Here is a 23,220-nt window from a genome sequence, read left to right as displayed (position 1 = left end):
TCACTGGATCTTCTATAAAGATATAGCTAGATTTTTTTTTCTTTCTGGAGGGGGGAAGGCAGGGCAATTGGGGTTAAGTGACTTGCCCAAAGTCACATGGCTCCTTCTTGTGTTGAGTGTCTTGAGTCTGTATTTGAACTCAGGTCCTCCTGACTCCAGGGCCAGTGCACTATTAACTGCACCACTTAGCCACTCCTATGGATACATTTCAAGAGAATAAATAATTAAGACTAAATGTGAATCAGCCAGTTCTATAGTGGAAAAAAACATTAGGTTAGGAATCATAAGGCAGGAGGCTTATCAGAAGGCTCTAATCCTAACTCTGCCTGTAATTGCTTCCAACTCTAACATTCTATGATTCTTTTTCTTCTCTAAACAGAGGAACTGGGTCAGAATGAAAGCATTGGGTGCCCCAGGGAGGAAAAAAGGAAACAGGATGCTGGAGGTGTGTATGGCCGGAGAGAACAGAAAGGAGTCAAAAGACACTGAAAACAATTCTTTTTATAATGCATTGTTTACATAGGTCTTTGCCTTAGTTATGTAAGTAACTCAGTTTCTTTGGTTATAAGTATGGGGATCAATCTAGTTTTTATTGTTTGATAGCTTATTTTTCTTTCAGAAGGAAGGAAGGGAGAGAGGGAGGGAAGGAGTTTGGAAAGGATGAAAAGAAGGAAAGAAAAGAGGGAGGGAGTAAACGTTTATTAAATACCTATTAAGTACCAGACACAGTGCTAGGTGCTTTACAAATATTTTCACGTTTGATCCTGACAACAACCCTGAGATATAGATGTTATAATTTTCCTTCATTTTATAGTTGAGGAAAGTGCAGTAAAAAGAGATTAAGTGATTAGCCTAGGGTCACAAAGTTAGTGAATATCTAAGGCTAGATTGGCACTCAGATCTTCCTGATTCTAGGTGCAGTGCACCAGTTTATCCATGACTCTACATAGCTTCCTTAGAAGAGAGAACTGGATAGTAGATTGTAGCAGCAAGCACCCCAGTGTCCCCAGGGTGTCTGCCAACACAGGTTCTTGGATCTGCTTTGATAAAGGAAAACAACTCAAAATGGGTTAACAAGCTTACTTTAATCAGTCAAATATGCATCGTTTACCTAGTTCAGGGGAAACAGGTCAGCACTCCGAACTTCAGAATATATAGACAGAATTATCAAGACAGAGAAACAGATCAAGTAGACAGATTTCCAAACTGTCCAACCATTACATCCATACCAAATCAACATCTGGGTTTTTCAAAGCCAGGGGCTCTCAATGATGGCTACCCAGAGTCTCATCTGATCAAATTACAGAACACTTCTCAAAGTGAGCCCCAATACAAAGCCTCAAATTAGGGTTTATATAGCCTTCTCCTGGCTCAGACAATGTAACAACCTTCTGGACCCACTGGCCAATCAAAAAGTATCTACTGAAAAACAAGTCTCCCACCCCAGGCTCCAGGTGCACTTTAGCCTAGGGGTAGGGAAGATCTTTAAATTTGCATTTCCATTACATAGATGGAAATCTGAGAATCACTTTCCAGGAGGGCATAATTGTTGTTAAGGCAGAAATTATAGAAAAACAAAAACAAAAACAGCCTCATATACTGACCTTTGGGAAACAACTACATTATTGCTGAGGAAGGGAATGAAAAGAGAATAAAAAAAAAACAAACCATAAGAATCTTAGGAGAAGAAGAAATAGAAAGTTGCACTTCTGAAGCAATTGAATATCTAGTAGTAAGAGATGTTCAACAGTGTCACAAAGTGCAGAGGTCTAAAAAAAAGGAAACTGAATAAAACATGTCATTAGATACAGTGATTAGGAGGCATTCTTGATTTTTGTGAAAGTTTGAGTAGAGTGGGGAGGGTGAAAGATAGACTACAAATGATTGAAAAAAGAGTGGGTAGGATAGAGTAGAAGTGTTAATTTTGGTTGTATATAACTTTTTAATGAATTTTAGCAGGGAAAAGGAGGTGAGGGTGCTAGATAGGGAAAAAAAAATTGGTCAAGGGTAGTTTTTGTTTTTAGAAACGGGAAAAGCTGCACATGTTTTTAGATTAATGACAAGAAACAAGGGAGGAAAGTGAGGGTACGTGAGAAAGAAAAGATGACTTCAGAAACACAGTTTTGGTGAGTGAGGAAGAGAAGGGGATGAAGGGCAAAAGAGAAGCATCAACTTTCTTTTGTGGCCAGATAGGAGAGAATGGGTGATGTAGCTGAGAGATTTTGAAGAAGTTAACTGCAATCATCTCAGGAAACATCATTTTTTAAGTATCTCTCCTTGATCTGCCTGGAGGTGGGTCATCAAGAAAAGCAGCTGTTACAGTGGTCATGATAAACTAGGTAATGATGACATGATATTTCCTTATTTCATTCTCTCCAACCTCAGTTTTTACTTTTTTCCCATAATGTGTTAAATTCCTCTACTGGCCACAAATTTACAGTGGTTCTCTTTATTTGGCCAACCACATAAAGTCTGAACTCCAACATGACCCTAGCAAGAAGTTCATTCTCCCTTCGCCAAACTAATACAGTCCTGTGTTTAGATCTTTCTTATGTCCTTGTAATATTATACTTTTAAAAATTATTCATAACTATGTATCCCCCTAGAATAATAAAAGATCATATTTTTAAAGTGCTTAGAACAGTGCCTAGCATATGGACTCTATATAAATTCTTATTCTATTATTTTCTTCTTCCCTGTCCACTTTCCTTGATGATTATGACTACACAGTATTCAACTCCATTATCAACTCAAAGCATCTGCAATATTTATTTGTTGAATTGGAGTACCAGACTGATAAATGAGAACAATGGTTTTCCTCTTAAAGTGAATAAAAATTGGATTCTTTCCTTTGTTACTTGGACAAACATTTATTTTATTTGTTTTAAATATCTTATTTTTTTTCAAATCTGGCCTCAGACACAACACAAAAACTAGCTGTGTGACCTTGGGCAAGTCATTTAACCCCAATTGCCCTACCTTCCCCCCTCCAAAAAGCAAAAAAAAAATATTTTATTTTTTTCCAAACTGAATGTAAAAACAATTTTAACATTTATTTTTATTATTTTTTATTTTTTTAAGCAATTGGGGTTAAGTAACTTGCTCAAGGTTACACTGCAAATTATTTTGTGTGGGTGCCAAGTATCTGAGGCTGGAACCAATCCCTGGTCTCCCGACACCGGGGCTGGTGTTCTTACTCACTGTGCCACCTGGCTGCCCCTTTAGATTTATTTAAAAAAAAAATAGAGTTCAAAATTCTTTCCTTCCCCTCCCAACTTCCCACTTCCCTGAGGTTGTAAGATATTTTATATATGTTATACATGTGCAATCATGCAAAAATGTTTTGATATTAATTATGCTGTAAAAGAAAACTTGGACAGAAAACATTAAAAAATAAAGTTAAAATTAGTATGCTTCATCTGCATTCAGACTCCATCAATTCTTTCTCTGGAGGTGGATAGAATTTTTCATCATGAGTCCTTTGGAATTGTTGGACAAATATTTATTAAGCAAGGAGCACTTGCTATTCTCATCAGAGATTAATTAAGAGACACAAGGTTCTCTTTGCAGTGAGGAATATCTACACATATCTTTCACGACAGCTTTTTGGTTTTGCTTTTTAAATGAGGTAAACATTTCTCTAAGTTACCACAAGCATATTTCTATCAGAAGACAAAAGCATGGGATTTTGATCTCTTTTTTAAATCAGATTTGTAAACTTGACCCACCCATATGTACTAAAGAACAACTGATAATTCAAATTTTATCTTTATAAATATGGCCTCCCCTTCTATACTATAAAGTCTTAGAGAAGAGAGTCAATGCCATTAGGGCCTAGTGTAATGAAAATATGTTTTTTGTGAAGATGAGGAGAATTATTTAAAACACATTGTCCTCTAAGTTTCACAAAATATATATCACACTTTGATTCCATGTAATCCTGTGATCTCTAACTCATAAATAAAGAACTTCAGACTAAAAGGTTAAAGGTAACTATGTAAACATCTCAGGCGGGATCAGAACTCATGTATTTCTGATTCCTAGTGCAGCACTCTATCCAACATGCAGCCTAGATACCTCTTAATACACTGAAAGGAGATTGCTTTATACAAGCAGAGTAGGGGCAGCTAGGTGGTTCAGTGAATAGAGTACTGGACCTGTAGTCAGGAGGACTTGAGTTCAAATACAGACACTTGGCACTTGACACCCTCACTAGCTGTGTGGCCTTGGGCAAGTCACTTACCCCCAAATGACTTGCTTTCCCCCCTCCAAAAAAAATTAAAAAAATATATGAACATAGTAGTGTGAGGGATGATGTCTCAGAAGTGAAGCTTCTTCAAAAGGGTTAATAGTTTTTGTATTATTGAAACACAGTTTACCCTCCTTACAGAATAACATCTGTAGTTCAACACAACCTAAACTGTGCACTCCTGCAAAAACTCCCTCCTTTTCTTGTCCTTTGTTCTTTGTTGCTAGGGAAGATTCATGTGAATAGACTGTGCCTCCTGAAGCTCAGTCAATGGGATAAGGGGAAGGGAGTTGGGGGTGCTCACATTAAGGAATAAATGGATCCTTCTTTTCAGAATGAATTTGTACTTCCCTGATAGGTGCCATTAGAACCCCAGGGGTGGAATCCTTTCTCATGAGAAAACAATAAACTCATTTCTGCTTTCAGGTATCTAAATCTTTGTATTGATTTCTTTTTGGTAGTGGTCTCTGCCCCACACAGTTTTGGGGGCTCATCTAGGATCCCCCTTATTTGGGGAAAGGTCTCCCATTCAGTCCTAGAACAGGAGCCCACTAGTCATTTGACAATGGTCTGGGGAATGGTCTGGGAATTTCCTTTCACCTTTAAGTAATGGACCTGAAGGACAGCTACTTGAAAGCAGAAATTTTGGAAAGGGCACGACAACCACCACCTGATGAAGAATTCAAATTGGTCATGTAAGTCATGTTGTATGCAGGCCTAGGTAAGACAACACGGGTGAGCCCCTAAAACAGGGGCAAGAACTAGTGAGTCTCTGGGTGACCAGGGAGGGGAAAAAAGACTGAGCTTAGTGAGGAAAGAAGGCAAGATGGATGAACTTTCTACAGAAAGCAAGAACTAGTGAGCCCTTGACAAAATCTAGCTAGCCTCCCCTCCCATAAGGGGGCAAGATCAGTGAGTTCTTGAAAGAGAACAAGAGCTTCTGAGCCTCTACCCTTTGGCAAGACATGGTGAGCCTCAATGGGCAAGAACTGGAGAGCCATGGGGAAGTCTCAGTCAAAAGCAGATGGTCTGCAACATAGCCCCTTTCCAGATGTTCGACAGGAATGAATTACTAAAGTATAAAGAGAAAGGCACCTAGGAATAGGACTTGTTTTGTGTTTGGGTCTTTGTCTGTATTGTGTCTGTGTGTGCTGTGAGAAAGCTTGTCTGTATGTAATAAATGAGAAACCTAAAATTTATTTATCTTACCTAAGGACACTTACACCAGTTGAGTTTTCATGAATTCAGTTTCTGGAAGTTTTCAGCACATAGACACTATCATAAGAAGAGAGTGAAAGGGTCTGTGTCTGAGGATCTTTTACTGAAAAGCCATTGATAAGGAGAGAAGTAAGGGAAAAATCTCTAATTAAGGTATTTGGGGCAGTTTGAGTGGCTATGTAGATTGGAACTTTTTGTAAGCCTCTCAGAAAAGGAGAGGCAGAGGGAAGGAAGAAGTATGGCTCTCTTGGTTTCATTTAACTCATTCTAGTTTTTAAGGTGCAGGAAAGCAGCAGGAAATTGGGGGATGATTATTTGAAATGTAAAGGAGGGCATGGGTAGTCTGAGTGAAAAAGATGAAGTGGAGAGTAGCAAGCTATGTGCTCTCAGGCCAATGTGCTCTTTAGCCATTCCCTCATCCATCCTATGGAGATACTGAAAAAGCGACAATTGATTATTAAGCTCCCAAGGTTTCTGCTTCAAGGAGGAGTTAGCCACCCTTGTTAGGTCTTTTTGGTCTGGGCCAAACCCTTTAGTTAATATGATTAAAACTTTTTGCAAATGTCTCAGAAGAATAGGAGTCAGGAATTAATACCTGGGGCAGTTTTGTTTGGGGTCTCAGAGAGGAGACAGGATTTTAGCTTTTTAAAGAGGCTATACAAAACAGGTTTTTTTTAAAGGACCAGGAGTATTGAACTTTAAAAAAAAGATATATAGATAAATATGACTGTAAAATGTAGAAATTAGTATTAAAGCAATTTTCAAATTGAATTGTGTTGTATATGAATTGACTTTTGAAGGAATGTGATAAAATATGTGAAGCTATTATATTTTGGATATAAATGTAATGATGCTACTGATGTTAACTGTGATAGCAGATTACTCATTTGAAATCTTGGCTATTATGACAATGTATAAAGTGGTTTAAAGTTAATAGCTAGCTTTCTGTGCTAGGTTATTTGGAAATGCATTCACCTAACTAGATAATGGGGTGTTTAAAAAAAAGTTATTTATGTATGTGAAAATTATAACATTTTGGGAATTTATATTAGTTAAGGATTTTTACTTTAAGAAGGGATTTTTGTTTTAATGGGAAAGGCTGAAATTGGGTGGTTATTGAATTTGAATTTAAAGATGGGCATTGACTATGGTAAAGATATAGATTACTGTGATTTGTAATTATTACTAAAACCAAAAGAAGCAGTTAGACTATTGGCCCAGAATATTTTAAACTGATGATTATTTCAACTGCTTATAAACTTTTCCAGAAAAATGTGAATGGGGAACTGAAATATTAAGAAAATATATAAATTTGTGGATAATATTTCCTTTTAGAGGTCCGAGGGTATTAGAACTTAGAAATGTATAGTTATATGATCGAAAAGGTACATATTGTTATTTGGCATTAAGAAATTGATTCACTGTATGGCCCCAAGAAAGTATTATTTACCTTAGTTTACTGTTCAATAAGGGATGGAGGTGGTGGTGGAATAGACATCCTAGGGATTTTATGGGAATAACATAATTATAAAGGTGCTTGGCACAATATTTGGGATAAAACAAATGCTATTTGAGTGTAAATGGTGTAAGCTAAATTTACTTGTTTCTGTGCAAAGCGATTTGGAAAACAACATTAGATTAGTAATTAATTGGTTTTGATTTCAAAGTTTAAATTTAGGTACATACCCTTATAGTTTAAAAATTGTTACAGAAAAATAATTAATGGAGCATTCTGAAAAGGAAGTTTCAGTTAAAATTGTTTTGCTAAAAGAAAATTTGTGTATACAAACCCAAGTGAATTTTATGAGTCTCTGGGTGGGACTCTGATAAAGCAAGTCTTAGAGAATTTACAGCTCCCTCTGGTGGTGGCTGTGATGCACCTGAATGTCCATCAAAAGGGAAATTCCTTTAAGCCTAGGGGAAACCTACTGGTGGATGAGGAGGCCAGGAGGACTGGAGAATTAAAATTGAGAGAAGAACCTATATTAGTTCTCATTCCCTCTCTTGATTCGAGTCTGACTCCCCTGATCCTGACTGGGGAAGAGGAACAACAGGCAGCAGATCTATGTTCTGAAAAAGACCCTCAAGGAAGGTGGCTCCTACCTGATGGGTGTGAGGTACTGAATAAGCCTACTATGAGACAGGTGTACAACACCTACACCAGGGCAGCCACTGGGATGTCTAGAACCTATGGGATGCAGTCTTGACCTGGTATGTATGTCCTGGAACATACACATTGGCATGACAAATGGTTGATAAAGGGATAAAGGGAATTGCAGACTCCAGTGGGAGGGTGGCCTCTGGGTATCAGGCCCTTTCAAAGTATACAGGTGAACTTCACTGAGGTGCCCCCAGTAGGATGACTAAGGTACCTATGGGTCATTGTGGATCATCTCATATTGTGGGTAGAAGCCTTCCCTCTTGCATAGGCTACTGCCTCTATGGTTAACAAATAATCCCTAGATATGGGCTGATGGAGCGTATAGACTCAGATCAAGGGACCCATTTCACAACAAAAGTTTGATGAGAGCTTTATAGAGATATCCTGGGAACTCCATACTCCTGGCACCCTCCTTGTTCCAGCAATGTAGAAAGAATGAATCAGGAAATAAAGAAACATTTAACTAAATTAATGTTGGAGACTCAGTTTCCCTGGACAAAATGTTTACCACTAGTGCTTCTTAGGATCAGGACAAAGTCCCAGAGGGACATTGGCCCCTATGAACTTCTTTATGGTCACCCCTATCCCGCATAACCCTTTGACCTCTCCTCACTTACCCTGAAAGAACACCTCCCCTAGCTTTTCCAGTTCATGCGTTCCAACCTGGTGACTGGGTATTGATGGGAACCTGAAAGGAGGAAAAGCTGACTCTTGCCTCAGAAGATCCATACCAGATCCTCCTCACTGCTGACACTGCTGTTTGAACCAAAGAAAGAGGTTGGACTCATCACACCTGAGTGAAGGGACCGGTGCCAGCTCCAACCCAATGGACTGTGGTATCACCAGATCCTAGAACCTTAAAATTGACTTTGAAAAAGGGATTGACCCATTCATAACTGAGAGAACTGTTGTGGTTTTATTATTTCTGTTGGTGGCTATACCCTTGCTTTGCTTTGCTGCAGATATTTTCTTTTGCTCTGGGCCCTAGGCCTCAGTTCTTGGATTAACATGTTGTCCTGCTCTCCCTTAGCCAAGAGAATTGGTATTTACAATTAATGGAGAGTGTAGCAGAGAGTTTTAATTTAACCAGTTGCTGGATTTGTGGTGAGACTCAAGGAGGGCTTGAAAGTTGGCCCTGGGTCCCAGTACCATTAAGTCCTGCATGGGTTCTTAGCAGATCAAGTCAACAAACCAGGGAGATAATAATTCAATATTGACTGGTCCTGGATCATTTAGGAAATTGTCACATGTCTCAGTTCAGACATGGAATTCTCCCTCCAATACCTCTGGAATTTCCTGGTTTAATGGGTCCTGGTGGAAAAAAGCCCTCTGGTTCCTCCTGATAGTTTTTGGTGGAATCATCCTACTCCAGGGTGTCTCCCCCATATGATTCAACTAATAATGAGAATAGTCCAAGACTCCTTGTCCTGTTTGGTGAAAATAGAAGGGAAAGGAGATATTAAATTGATGGTTCTGAAAAGTCAGGGTTGGGTTCCTCTGAGACCACCTTGATGGGGATTCTCAAGAAGAATTCATGGAAGAAGTCTTCTAGCAATGGTGTGAGGGGTCTTCAAGTTATAAGAAAAAGAAGGGGAGGATTGTGAGGGATGATTTCTCAGAAGTGAGGCCTCCTCAAAAGGGTTAATAGTTTTTGTATTATTGAAACACAGTTTATTCCCTTACAGAATAATATCTGTAGTTCAACACAACCTAAACTGTGTACTCGTGCAAAAACTCCCACCTTTTCTTGTCCTTTGTTCTTTGTTACTGGGAAAGATTCACACAAATAGATTGTGCCCCCTGAAGCCCAGTCAATGGGATAAGGGAAAGGGGGTTGGGGGATGTTCTCATGTTAGGGTATAAAATTACCTTGCTTTCCAGAATCAATTTGTATTTCTTTGACTGTCACCATTAGAGTGACCAGGAGCGGTACCCTTTTTCAAGACAAAGCAATAAACTCATTTCTGCTCTCAGGTATCTAAGTCTTTGTATTGATTTTTTGGGGGTAGTGGTCTCTGTCCCACACAGCAGCAAAACTTTATTGAGATTTCAGCAAATTTCTACACATTGTCAAAGTAATGGACATATATCTCTCTGGATATTCTCACTTGAATTCCCATTTTCTCCTAGACTTTGCATAATAGATTTAGAGTTGGAAAGGACCTAGCAAGTCATCTAATTAAACCCCCCATTTCTTTGCTGAAGAAATGAATACCTTAAGAGAATGATGGATGTGTCCTAGGACACACAGGTAACAGAACCAATAATACAAAAAGCAATTTGCATTCACAGTACTCAAACTAATGGTAGAGCTTTTGACTCCAAAGCATTTCTTGAATGTATCCTCACACAGCCACCAACCATGCTGCTCCTAGACTCTCCTTTTGTTTGGTCTGTCTGATTCAGGTCCCTTTCCACTTCAGCATTCCCTTCCACTCCCCAGTTGCCAAAGTGATTTTCCTGACACAAAGGACTATCCATGTCACACTCCAGCCCAACAAATTCCACTGATCCTAGTTATGGCTAGGATCAAGTATAAATTGCTCTGCCTGGCATAGGTAGTTCTTCACTAGTTGGCCTTCCTGACTTTGCACTCATCTTCTCTCTAAGCATTCTATGTTCCTGATGTGCTGGGCTTCTTGCTGCTTCTCAGCATGACCCTCCTACTATCTCCGTAGCTTTGCACTTTTCATGAGCCTGCCAATGTTTTTCCCTTTTCATTTCTACCTCTTGGAAGTCTGGTTTTTTCAAAACTCAGTGCACATGCCACTTTCTACATGAGAACTTTCCTGTTTCTGTTGTTTCCCCAAGCTACCCATTGTTCATACATTCTCTATTTGCTTTTATTTTCTCATTACCATATTACATTATCCTTTTAAAAATGCTTGTTTGTGTACTTATCTTATCCTTTCTCCTATAATAGAAGCTCTTTTGAGAATGACTACATTAACTTTTTATTAGCTAAAAGAGTCTATGATAAATGTTTTGTTTGTTTGTTTTTTTAAACTGAAGTACTAATCTTTGGTCTTTGTTATCTCCAGTCTTATAACAGTACCTGGATCATAGTAGATACTTTAAAAATTATTGTGGATTGATTAATGGAAGAGGTGTTTTTTTTAAGGAAGGATTATTTAAATATTATGGCAATGATGACTATTCTATTAATAAAGAAAATGAAAGGGAAAAAATAATACATGCAGACATCATACTTCTTGAAAAAGAATAAGAGACATCTTTCGTTCCTGAATATGAGAGGATGCTTAATGTCTTGAAGAGACAACTCCTGGAACAGGAGGGACCTGAGTTCATGTCCTACTGCTGACATATACTGGCTATTTGACCCTTGGAAAGTCTCTTAAACTCTAAATTGGTCAGGCAATTATCTAATATTATAAATTGGGGTGTTATCAATATGTACCAGGAGAGAAAGTTTCTCAATGTGAATACCCTATAACAATGGAATCATAGATCTATTCAAAGCAATAATAACAAATAATAACAAAATGAAAAGACTAGATTCAGAATCCAAAAAAAATTGGATTCTAATTCTACTTGCTAGCTGTGTGACCAGGGTTAAATCACTTACCAACTCTAAGCCACAGAGATTATGTGCTAAATTATATAGTTTTTTTTTTTTGTGATCTATGTTCATGGAAAGAAATTTGAGTGGTTGGGTGTGTCCATTTCACAAACAAGATATGTTTGAGATTTACCCCTAGAAATCATTTTCATCAAAATATCTTTTTTGGAGGCTGAGAAGATTACCACCTTTGAGGTTGAGAGTTGTGGTGTCCTAGAAACCAAGAATTAGTTCCATACAGAATGAGTTAGTGCCTGAGAAGTTATGGAAATTCTAAGGAGTGCTGTGATTTTTAAAAGAGCCAAATGGCTAATTGAAACCAATGTACCAAGTCAATAACTGGCCACGTGATAAGGATGCTAAAAGCTGAGGAGCACAGACGCCAGAAAGGAACAGCTGCTGAGAGCAGCAGGGAGATGCAAATGCAACGGGTAGGAACGTGCCAATGAATAATGCGATCCTGTGACCCTGACAGCCTGACATGCAAGGCAGACATGCTCAGCCAGGATGCACCAACAGATTTTCTTTGGGGCAGATTTAAGAAGGCAGCACTGTGGAAAAAGCATTGGCTCTAGAATCAGAGAACTTGGTTCATATCCTTCCTTCATCAGACTATTACTACTTGGGTCATCTTAGGGAGGTTGCTTATTCTCTAGTCTCTCTGGGCCTCAATTTCCTCAACTATTAAATGAGCACACTGTTATTGTTGTTTAGTCATTTCAGATTCTTTATGATTTTATTTATTTGGGGTTGTCTAGGTAAAAATAATGGAGTGGCCTCTCATTTCCTTCTCCAATTTATCTTACAGATGAGGGCTAGAAGCAAACAGGGTTAAGAGACTTGCCCAGGGTTACACAGCTACTGAATGTCTGAGGCCAGATTTGCATTCATGAAGATGAGTCTCCCTCTCTTCAGGCCCATCACTCTATCTACTGTGTCACTTAACTGCCCCCAAATGAGTAGACTAGATAACCTATAAGATCCTTTCTAGTTCTAGATTGTGACCCTATGACTAGTACTTGTAGTGAAGTAGGAGCAAAAAAATCAAGTGGGATGGTCTGAATGACATTTGAAAAAGAAGATTGGTCAATTAATCTACAGGCTAACCTTTCAGAGGTAATGTCACAAGGGAATTAAAAGTAAATTTTCACTAGTAAAGCATAATGTGGACACATCAGCATTTTAAACACATTTCATATATCTGGTTAACATTTCATGCCCTTAATTTCTTTTTTCAAAAATTGAAAATCAGGGTGGCTAGGTGGCACAGTAAATAGAGCACTGGCCCTGGAATCAGGAGGACCCGAGTTCAAATCGGGCCTCAGACACTTAACACTTACTAGCCATGTAACCTTGGTCAAGTCACTTAACCCCAATTGCCCTGCCTTCCCTCCTCCAAAAAAACAAATTGAAAATCAAACTCATCAACCACAGTCTTTTGCCCACTCCAGACTATCATATAAATTTAGAGCTTGAACAGATTGTAGAGGCCATTTAATCTATTCCCCCTTCCCATTTTATAGATAGAAGGAATAAAGAAGTTAAATGACTTACTACTAATGAGTAGGGTAATATCAGAAATGAGTAAAAAGAAGAACCAAAATTTGAACCCACTTCTTCTAAATCCAGGGTTCTTTAAACTGCCTCCAAATTATTTCTCTATTTATCTCCTTCTGTGCATGGTACACCACTTCATTCTGGCTTTAAACTTTATAATCATATTGATTATAAACATCTATTTTCTTTGCTGAATAGATTCAGTTATACAATTCAATTAACTTTACCTCCCTTCTTCTATGAAAAGTATTTCCTGATCTTCCTTAATACTAGTGTCTTTCTTCTATTAGGGTCAAATTAGATAGATACAGAGATAGACAGATAGATACGTAGATATTGATATAGATATAGATATATTTTTTGTATATTTCCATGTCTTTTTCCCCTATTACTATGAGCTCCTCGAGAGTAAGGATCGTCTTTTGCCTTTCTTTATATCTCCAGAATTTAGCAAAATGATTGGCACAAAATAAGTCTTTAATATTTAAATACTTATTGACTGCATGACTACTTCTTTTCTTCATGTCCTCATCTCCCAACTCAGCTGAAATTCATCTTATATACTGATATAAGAATACCTTTCCAAACAAAAGCTTTGACAAATCATTCCGCTACTTACAATCTTCTTCCTCTACAGAACAAAGTTTTTAATATGACTTCACAGCCTTCTACAATCTAATACCAATTAACCTTTTTGGTTTTGTTGCTTTAAACTTGTTGCTCTATCTTTATGATAATTTTCTCTCATACACCTAATGCTCTAGTCAGTTCTATTACTCATAGTTGCCTGAACTCATCCTAGGCTTTCCAGAGGCAGCTGGGTGGCATGGTGGATAGCAGTCTGGGTTTAGATTTTTAAAGTTCTAAGTTCAAATCCAGCCTCAAACACTTTCTAGCTGGGTGACCCTGGGCAAGTCACTTAACCTCAATTTCCATAGAGTTATTAGGTAGATTAAATGAGATAATATTTGTAAAGTGTCTGGCACATGGCAGAAATGCTACTTTCTTTCTCTTCCCACCCCACCCCCATTTGGGGCATTTTTTTCCACAATGATTTCTCCATGTGGAATTCCATTCTTCCCAATCTCTGACTTTCAAAATGTTATCTTAATGTTAATGCTCAATTCACATGAGATAGCTATAGTTACTTTTACTTCATCCTTTTGTCTGTAAATAGGGAGGCCAGACTAAATGCCCTCTGAGGGTCCCTTCCATCTCTGGATCTGTCTATAATACCATGTAATTTTTCCCATTATCTATGACATGTTTGTGTCTTTTTATGGCTTTTGAATCTTTTTGCATTATAATGCACATATTTACATTGTCCTATCTTATTTATTAGGTTGTAAACTCAATTAGGCAGGTAAGTGGCACAATGGATAGAGTGTAGGAGTTAGTTAGGAAGACTCATCTTCTTAAAATCAAATTGGGCTTAAGATATTTACTAATTGTGTGACCCTGGGCAAATCACTTAATCCTGTTTGCCTCAATTCCTAATCTGTAAATTGAGGTGGAGAAGGAAATCCTCAAACCACTCCTACATCTTTGCCCCCCCCCCCCAAAAAAAGCAAACCTAAATGAGGTCAAGGAGAATTGACACAATAAAGAAGAGACTGAATGATAAACTTCTAGATGATAGGGACACACCTATTCATCCTTTTATTTTCTCCAGTGGCTAGAACAAAGACTCCATGCACACAGTAAGTATAGAAAATTCTTACCATGTATCAATAACAATTCTTGTTGTCTTGTACATTTTCTAAAAAGATTTTTATAACTGTTACTGAGTAACTGGCATTGAGTAATAGAGAAAACATTTTATTTGTAGTCAGACGTATGTTTAAAGTCAAGCTCTTTTACTTCTTCATAGCTTTGTGGCCTTGGGCGAGCCACTTCCCCTCTTTAGATCTCAGTTCCCACTCAAGGAATGAACAGATTGGATTAGATTATTTCTAACATTCCTTCTAGCCCTAAATTCTTCAATATTCTGGAGTGGCCAAGCTGCTCAATCACAGCTGTTAGCACTTAGTGGCAGACAAATCCAAGTGCTGTGCATATATTCTTAGCTAGTGCCTTAAAAGCATAGCTAAGAATTAACTCAACATTCCCAAATTAAAATAAAAGGAACAACTCATGGTGACCCTCAGTAACCATCACACCAGAGTCTGCTTTTTTCCTCCTCTAATTTTGAATCTCTTTACGTCAGTGCCTGTCAACTAAGTATAGACAAAATTTAACAAGTTTTCTAGTCCAATTCTGCCTACCAGTAATGAATCTTACTATCACATGAATTAGTGCTGGAAGAGACCACATTCAATTACTTCATCTAAAGAAGAGAAGACTGAGATCTAGAGAAAGCAACTAACTGGTCCAAGGTTACTCAAGTAAGAAATAGTTGTGCTAGTATTCTGACCCAACTTTAATAAAACAAATTAAAACTAAAACTAAATTATAATTAAGGTGAACACATGTTTTTTTCTTAATACTGTTTTAACATTTGCCTTGACTTCTTTATACTATTATTCTCAGAAAAATCAACTTTTTATGTGAACAATTTCCAAATTAGTAGTAAAAAACAATATTCACAGCAAAATTTTGATGATGGGATAAGGAACAATATTTTTCTTCTTGTTAAAGAGGACAAATTGTCTTGTCTTCTTGTCAAGAGGACAAATTCATCTTTTCTATTTGTAGTTCTCTCTCTCTCTCTCTCTCTCTCTCTGTCTCTCTCTCTGTCTCTCTCTCCTTTTCCCTTTCCCTTTCCCTCTCCACTTTCTCTCAAAAATATACATATTATATATGCATACAATCCAGCGAGCTAGCTAGATGGATAGTATTGTAGTGTAATGTAGTAGTAATGTAGTACCCATTTCCTTCCTTTTTGTGCTCTTTTGTTTCAAGGTTTTTTGTTAGCTTAAGGGCTTTAGAGACCTTCTTTCCCAGGTTTTCCCTTTTGTGGAAACCATGGTCCAGGTGTTTTTCTACCTTCTAACAAATTTACTTAGATTCACCCCCTTTTTCTAGAAAATCTAGTAAATGAAGTCATGCTAAATTGTGTTATAATGGGTTGATGATGCTATAATGGGTTACATTTCTTTTATAATGTTAACATTTAACAACTGTCAAATATCTTTAGGTGAAGAATTGACTATAATAAGAATTACAGCAAGGGGGAGGAGAGGGAAGGTATTTATTAACACAAACCTTTGGTTGGTCCTCAAGCCAGACTACAAAGGCAACTTTTTATTTTACCTTTCCTTAGGTTAATCCTAACACAGCCACATAAGCTTTATCATGTCAGAATGACAGTCTGGTAAGTGCAGAGAATAAACATAGTGATTATAAGGCATTTTTGTAAGATGACATTTACAGTCAATTCAGCTTGACAAAAACTTATAAAACACCTGCTCTAATATCTGCCTGGAAGTTACAGGTCAAAAGTAAAGTGCAAATTATTATTAATAGGATATTAATTTGGATTGTGATTTTTTTTCTCACTTTATGTCAATATCTTGATTAATGAAGGGAAAGGACCCTGTGGAATAGTTCCCATTATAACATTTCCTACTAAATTCAAAGATAGAAGGCCAGGACCATCTTAGACAAAAATCTGTTATTCTCTTCTTTTGCCTCTCAATCAAAATACTAAGGAAATAAAAATGTTCTTGTACGGTAAAAAATAAATTGGTAGCATTTGGATTCAGATTGATTTTGGCCTACAGCCCTACTTATCATTTAATTAAATGAGAACACATGATGTATAACTATTAAGGAAGTTATAAAGCAAAAGAAACAAAGCTTGACATAAAAAAAATATTAGAAATTACTCAAAAAGAACCTTTACAAGAAAGAAAGTGTCAAAGGATCACCTGACTACAAAGGTATATAATTTCCCCTCACCTCACACTCTTTCATGGAAAAAGCTGAAAAAGTCATTGCGCTTGGTGGTTAAAGATCAAATCTCTTCCATTTATTCTTTCAAAATGTATAAGAAAGGTTGTACTATTTAACGCATAAAGAGGTGGCCTTAGAGTAAGGAAGACTTGGATTCTAATCCTTCCCCTGACACATACATTCAATGTGGCCCTAGGTGAGTCATATAACATCTTAGTTTCCCCATAAAAGTCTCTTAGACTAAGTCTCAGAGAAGGTGTTGTGTGAGATGAAAGAGTTCAGAGTCTGAGTCTAAGATCAGATAAGGTCTTTATTCTTTCTCATGAAAAAGGACACTTCCCCAGTCACTCAAATGGCATCTGCCAGGGAGGGTGCAACATGTGGAAGCAAGCCCATGGTTATATACCCCCTAACACAGAAACCCCCACCCCCAACTGGCCTTCACTCCCATTGGTGGGGAGGCTGGCTCACAATCTAAGCACGGAAATCTATCTCAGAGACAAAGAAAATGGAAACATGTGGGTGTCCAACGCAAGGCCAGGAAGGCAGTTTTATCCTTATTTGGCATATCTTGTGCTGAAGTGGCACTGGGGAGGGTCTCCATTGCTCTAAGTCCCAGATTCCTGTAAGGTTAGGTGACTTCTAAACTTAGACCTAGTGGATGCTGAAGCCACTCCAAATTTGATGTTTCAGAAGGGGGAAACTTCATTGCAAGTTATCCCTCACAGTATGAATCTGCATATCCATACTGATAGAGAAAATTTGCTTTTTAGGAAGTCCCTAAATCAATGACTTCATAGACCTACTAAAACATAAAAGCTAATTAATTATGTTGTGGCATTCAGGATGAAAATGATGGTGAGCTTTCTTCTCTGGTATAAGAAGCTTGAATAAAATTTATTTTCATATTCCTTACAATGAAAGACTGTATGACATTATGACTAGAGAGGGGCCTTGAAACTAGGAAAGCCTGGGTTCAAATCCTACCTCTAACACATTCTGGCTGTATGATGCTAGGCAAGTGGCTTAATCAATTATTGTTGAACCAGCATAGTAGTGCAGTGGATAGGATGCTGGATTTGGAGTCAGGAAAACCTGAGATCAAAATCTGCTTCAGAAATTTTCTCTCTGTCACTCTGGGCAAGTCTTTAATCTCTCTCAGCCTCATTTTCATCATCTGCAAAATGGAGATAGATCCATTTATATTTCCAATAATCTCACCTCAAAGAATTATTGTGACAATCAAATGAAGTAACTTATGCCAACACTTTGTAACATTTAAAGCACTATACTAGATATATTTATAATACTAAACACATGCTATTATTCTATATGTAGTAGTATAGTTATACCAGTTATTATTATTATCAATTTATGTTATTAGCAAGCAACTCACAACAACTATTAGTTATAAAGTAACAATCTACATTGATATGGTTTCCTTAACTAAGAATGCTCTATACCAACAAAATCACAAGTCTAAACCCTATCCTTAACCAATTATAGCTTGTTGCTGTAGTAAGAGTGAGAGATACCTCCTTCTGATCCAATGATATCTTTGAAACCTCAAGAGGAGACATGGGACCAAGATGAGGGAGGACCACACATTTTTTTATGTCAAATTTCTCAAAATGGAAATATGTGCCAGAGGTAATGTACCATGTCCCCATGGTCTTGGGTGCCAATAATCCAAATGTAGCAGCAAGCATCCCAGCATCCCCAGGGTGGCTGCCAACACAGGTTCTTAGATCTGCTTTTCTAAAGGAAAGCAACTCAGAATGGGTTAACAATCTTGCTTTAATCAATCCAACATATCATTTACCTAGTTCAGGGGAAAAAGTCAGCACCCTGAAGTTCAGAGTATACAGACAGGTTACAAGCAGAAGTTACAAGAAGACAGAGAAACATTTGAGCAGATAGGCCTCCAACTGTCTGACCATTACATCCATACCTAGTCACAGTTACCAGTGAGAGAAGCACCAACATCTGGGTTTTCAAAGCCGGGGGGGATGGCTACCCAGAATCTTGTCTGGTCAAATCACACAACACTTCTCAAAGTGAGCCCCAAAACAAAATCTCATATCAGGTTTTATATAGCCTTCTCCTGGCTCAAAGAATGTAACAACAATCTTGACCCACTGCCCAATCAAAAAGCATTCCTGAAAATCAAGCCTCCTACCACAGACTCCAGGTGAACTTAAGCCTATCAAAGGGCCTAGGGGCAGGGGAGATCTTAAATTCCCATTCCCATAGCACCAAAAAAGGTGAAAAAGGGAAAGAACTAATAATAGAGGTCAGTATTCTCTAAGCCCTAAGGAGAACTCATTCAACACCCACTCCCCTATATCCTATCACACTCTGGGCAGCAAGGCTACACAAGCTGTCAGGGCTTTCAAGAGAATTCAACTCCAGATACCCCTTGCCCTCCCTAACTCCTAACCTTTCCAGAGCCACAGAGATCCAAACTCCAAATGGCACAAATGTGTTCAGGGTATAAGAACAAAATGGCAGCATTCTGTGAAATAACAGAGCTCTTCCAGAGAGTAGAGTAACTGAAGAAATGGAGCAGGACCTTTTCTTCATCTTGTCACAGAGCTGAACTCTATAAATCGATGCCCCCTTTCTTCCAGGACCACTGTGCTGCTGCTCTGTGCTGCTGGTCCAAAGAACTTCAGAACAGAGGAAACAGGGCAGGAAATGTGCGTGGGAGGGGGTGGGGGCAAAGAGGGAGGGTTTGGGCACTCTTTTTAAGCCTGAGGAAAAAAAAATAGTCTAGCATCTAGCTGAGGCCAATTCTTTTCCCTCAGTAATCACTTTGGAGACCTGAGCTGCTGAACTATGAATTGCTCAATATAAGAGGAGGCTGAGAGTCTTTGAGGTCTGTCCCCCATATAAACTATTATCAGAAAGGAGGGATTAAGAAAGTGAGAAATAAGAAAAAATAGTGGAAAAGATAGATTACCAAAGATGTTAGAAGGAAAAAAAATCGATGACTATAAGCGTATAAACTAACAGGAAAGAAATTAATGGCAGAATGAAAGATGGTCTCCAGATCTAGTTCAGCTATCTTTGAATAAATACTGGAAATGATTCAAAACCTAATAAGGCAGAGCACCCCATGGATTTTGAGGAGAGCACGGTACCGTAGTATACTCTTCCTGCATGATTTAAAAGAGAAATAGGAATTGTGGGAGCAGAATTATGGCATGCAGAGCAGAAATAACTGGCAGAATAGAAAAACTTGAATCTATAGTAGCAATTCTCACCAAAGAAACAAAAGAGAGCATAATTGATTTGGTAATGCAAACATACAAAAGTGATGGAGAACCTGGAAAAAGAGAAGCAAAAAGCAATAACATGAAAGAAAGTATGCTCTTGATTCAAGCAAAACATGATGATTTTGGAGACAATATATGTAGAAATAACTCAGGGATTATAGGTCTGCAAGAAGAAAACAAGTCAAAAAACCAGAGCACCCGTGCCCCAAGAAAATTGCCCAGACCTTCAGAGTAGGACAAAAGAATAAAAGAAGGTACACAGTACCTTGAGTAAACTCCCCATTGTTAATTTCTGGGAAACCCTGGACAATGGTCACAAGGATATGCATTCATAGATGTGTTACATGATCTGTATTGTTAAAATTAATGTCCATATTGATGAGATCACAGATCGATTTGTGCATTTTATAGGATATTTAGTAAGATAATATTTGTCAAGCACTTACAGTGGAATATAGTAGATACTTACTGAATGTTTATTTTTTCTTTTTACAAATCTAATCTAATAGCTCTTCATCAATTATGTAATTTTCTGGTTATCATCTCGATATTAAAAAAATTGTTAAATATATTTTTAAATGTCACCTGGATTTTTGTTTATTTTAGCATTTTTTATACAGAATCTTTTGGGAATAGACTGAATTATTCAGAGGAGCACTTAAATTTATCATTTTAAAACAATTTCTACAAAATATTCCAATGTGCATAGAGGCCTATGCAAGTCATACCTAATAGCAAAGTCTCCACTATAAATTACCTAACCAGGAGTTAACTTATTGTGACTACATTGGTGTCAAGAAAACCAAATCTGCTAATCTAATCCTATAGGGTTTCATCTAACACCTAAAAAAAGCAAGAAGCCACATGTCCATATCAATCATATCCTAGGATTTTTAGGGTTATATACACAGAGAATTTATTGGTTAGAGTGAAGGGCAAAAGTAGTAGCATGTTTAGCTATATGAGCAGCAAGAAACAAACATTTAAAATGAGACTTCATAGAAATCTATGAGTTATATTTTATGTGTATTAGATTTGTTTCAAGGTCATCAAATCAGAAATTTAGAATGAGAAATTAACTTGGATTTCATCTCAGATTTCATCTGAGATCGTAACTGACTTGTTAAAGGTCACATAAGAAATGGTGTCAAAATTTGAACCCAGGTCTTCTGTCTCCAATTTCAGCACGTTCCACTGTACATGCTCTACATTCCAAGTGACAGTATTTTGAGTATCCTAAAAGATGATATATTTAGGTAGGATAAATGCATGTTAATACATTCACACACATATATTCATATGTGTGTGTGTGTATATATATATATATACATATATATATGCTTATTTCCTATACACGTATGTGTATATAAAATTGTATTTTGAGTTCTCATCATGTTGTGAAACTGACATCTGTTTATCAAAGGCTATGCTAGTAAAGAACAAGTTCAGTCAGGTACTACCAAATTGTAAAAATTTTGGGTGTGGGTTTGACTGTAGACTAAGGCCTATTGTCAGGCATATGAAGATCAATCTAGCTAAGTTCAGAGGGGCTCATTACCAAAATGTTAGTCAACAGTTGCTGAATATTTTGACAAAAGTACGCCCCAAACCATTTACAAAGTATGGAAGAATTATAATCTGTATCAGTGGGGGAAATACATCCATGGTGGCATGCAATTTTTAAAGCATCTATCTACTAAAACATCTATATAGATATGAAAACTACATATACAGACTGTTATTTCTCTCCTTGAGACTAAAGTATGGTCTATTAAATGTTTTCATAATGTATTACATACTCATTTAGAGCATAATTTAAATAATACTTAAAAAGAAATATTTCTCTCATAGATAAAATATTTGTATTTGAATTTAGCCACCTAGTTGGCACAGTGGGTAAAGCATTAGACTTGGATACAGGAAGTCCTGAGTTCAAATCTAACCACACGTACTACTGTGTAATCTTGGGAAAGTCAAATTACTTCTCTGTGCCTCTGTTTTCTTAGAACTAAAATAGATACAATAATAACATCTATCTCCCAGGGTTATTGTGAGGATAAAATGGGATAATATTTGTAAAGATCTTTTCAGACCTTAAAACCCTATGTAATAATAGTTATAATTGCTATTATTAATGTTGTTATTTAGAAGAAAAGAATACTAAAGCAGAAAGGGACTTTCAAGGTCATTTCATCTAACCCCAACCTTGTTCAGATGAAGAAACAAATTTCTAGAGAGGCTTTCCTAGAGTGAATTAGTGGAAGAGCTAAGACCAGAGTCCAAGTATTTCTCATCTGTATTCTTTCTAATATAACATTGTTTTACCCATTTTCTCTCTTTTTCATATGAAATAATTGAAAATTTTCTTCTATAACTGTTACCCTGGATCTCCCAGGTATGTATTAACTGTGCTTCATCCAGATATCAAATTTGTTTTAATATTTAGCTTTCAGACATAAAAAAAATGTTTTAATTCAAAGATAGGTATGGAGGCAAAGGAACTAGGGGAAGACAAACATGCAGGTAACTAAAAGTTGTATATAAACCATTAAAAATTATAGTAGCTAGTTTTCCATACTTGTCTCTTCCTTTGTAAGCATTAACACCTCCATTTCTTATGCTCTGGCATACACTGACTGACTTAACTCAAATGACCATCTGGGATGCTGCCAATGACAATTTGGAAACAGTGAACTCCAACCAAAAAATTTATTCTTCATTTTCCTCAACCTCTTGAGTAGTTGACACCATTGAGCCCATTTCACTCTGAAATTTTCTTTTCCAGTGACTTTATAGCATTTGAGAATCAGAAAGAGTAGCTGAATCTATCTTATCCAGTCTCCTACTCCCTGGCAAAATACTTGAGATGTAAAGAAGTATTGAAAGATCACTAGCTCCCTTCTTTGGGAAGCATTGGCCAATGAAAGAACACTAGTCAGTTTTCCTACTACTTTTCTGACCATTCTTTTGTTCCTTCATATGTTTCTCTTAATCTCATCCTCTCTTTTTCTTTTTAGTCTTATTTCTGCACTGAAATTGTCAACATTGATGCCTTAAATTCTTATCTTTATAAAAAGAATGCCCAGTCCTCTTTCCCTAGATCCAATTGGAATTTAAACACTCTATTAAACATTTCTATCTGAATGTTACATCATCTTCTCATATTCAACCTGTTAAAATATTATGTGAACCAGAAGAGAACTACACAAATAATACTGACACTTAATTTAGATGACATCTATCTATCTATCTATCTATCTATCTATCTATCTATCTATCTATC

At 37.2% G+C, this 23,220-nt stretch overlaps 1 long non-coding RNA gene across 1 annotated transcript in view; it reads left to right on the top strand.

The window, feature by feature from the left end:
• Window positions 1-14,938: 14,938 nt before the first annotated feature.
• LOC138156094 (uncharacterized) overlaps window positions 14,939-23,220 on the top strand; it is a 46,110-nt gene continuing 37,828 nt past the window's right edge. The window contains exon 1 of the long non-coding RNA XR_011167063.1: window positions 14,939-15,149. This is a non-coding gene — a long non-coding RNA (uncharacterized lncRNA). The remainder of the gene's footprint in view (window positions 15,150-23,220) is intronic.

The sequence above is a fragment of the Petaurus breviceps genome, unplaced genomic scaffold (assembly GCF_028583685.1).
Source record: "Petaurus breviceps papuanus isolate PSGF00001 unplaced genomic scaffold, PetGlider_PUasm1.0 98, whole genome shotgun sequence".
In the NCBI taxonomy this organism is placed as follows: Eukaryota; Metazoa; Chordata; class Mammalia; order Diprotodontia; family Petauridae; genus Petaurus; species Petaurus breviceps.
This window is presented reverse-complemented; position numbering and strand designations above follow the sequence as displayed.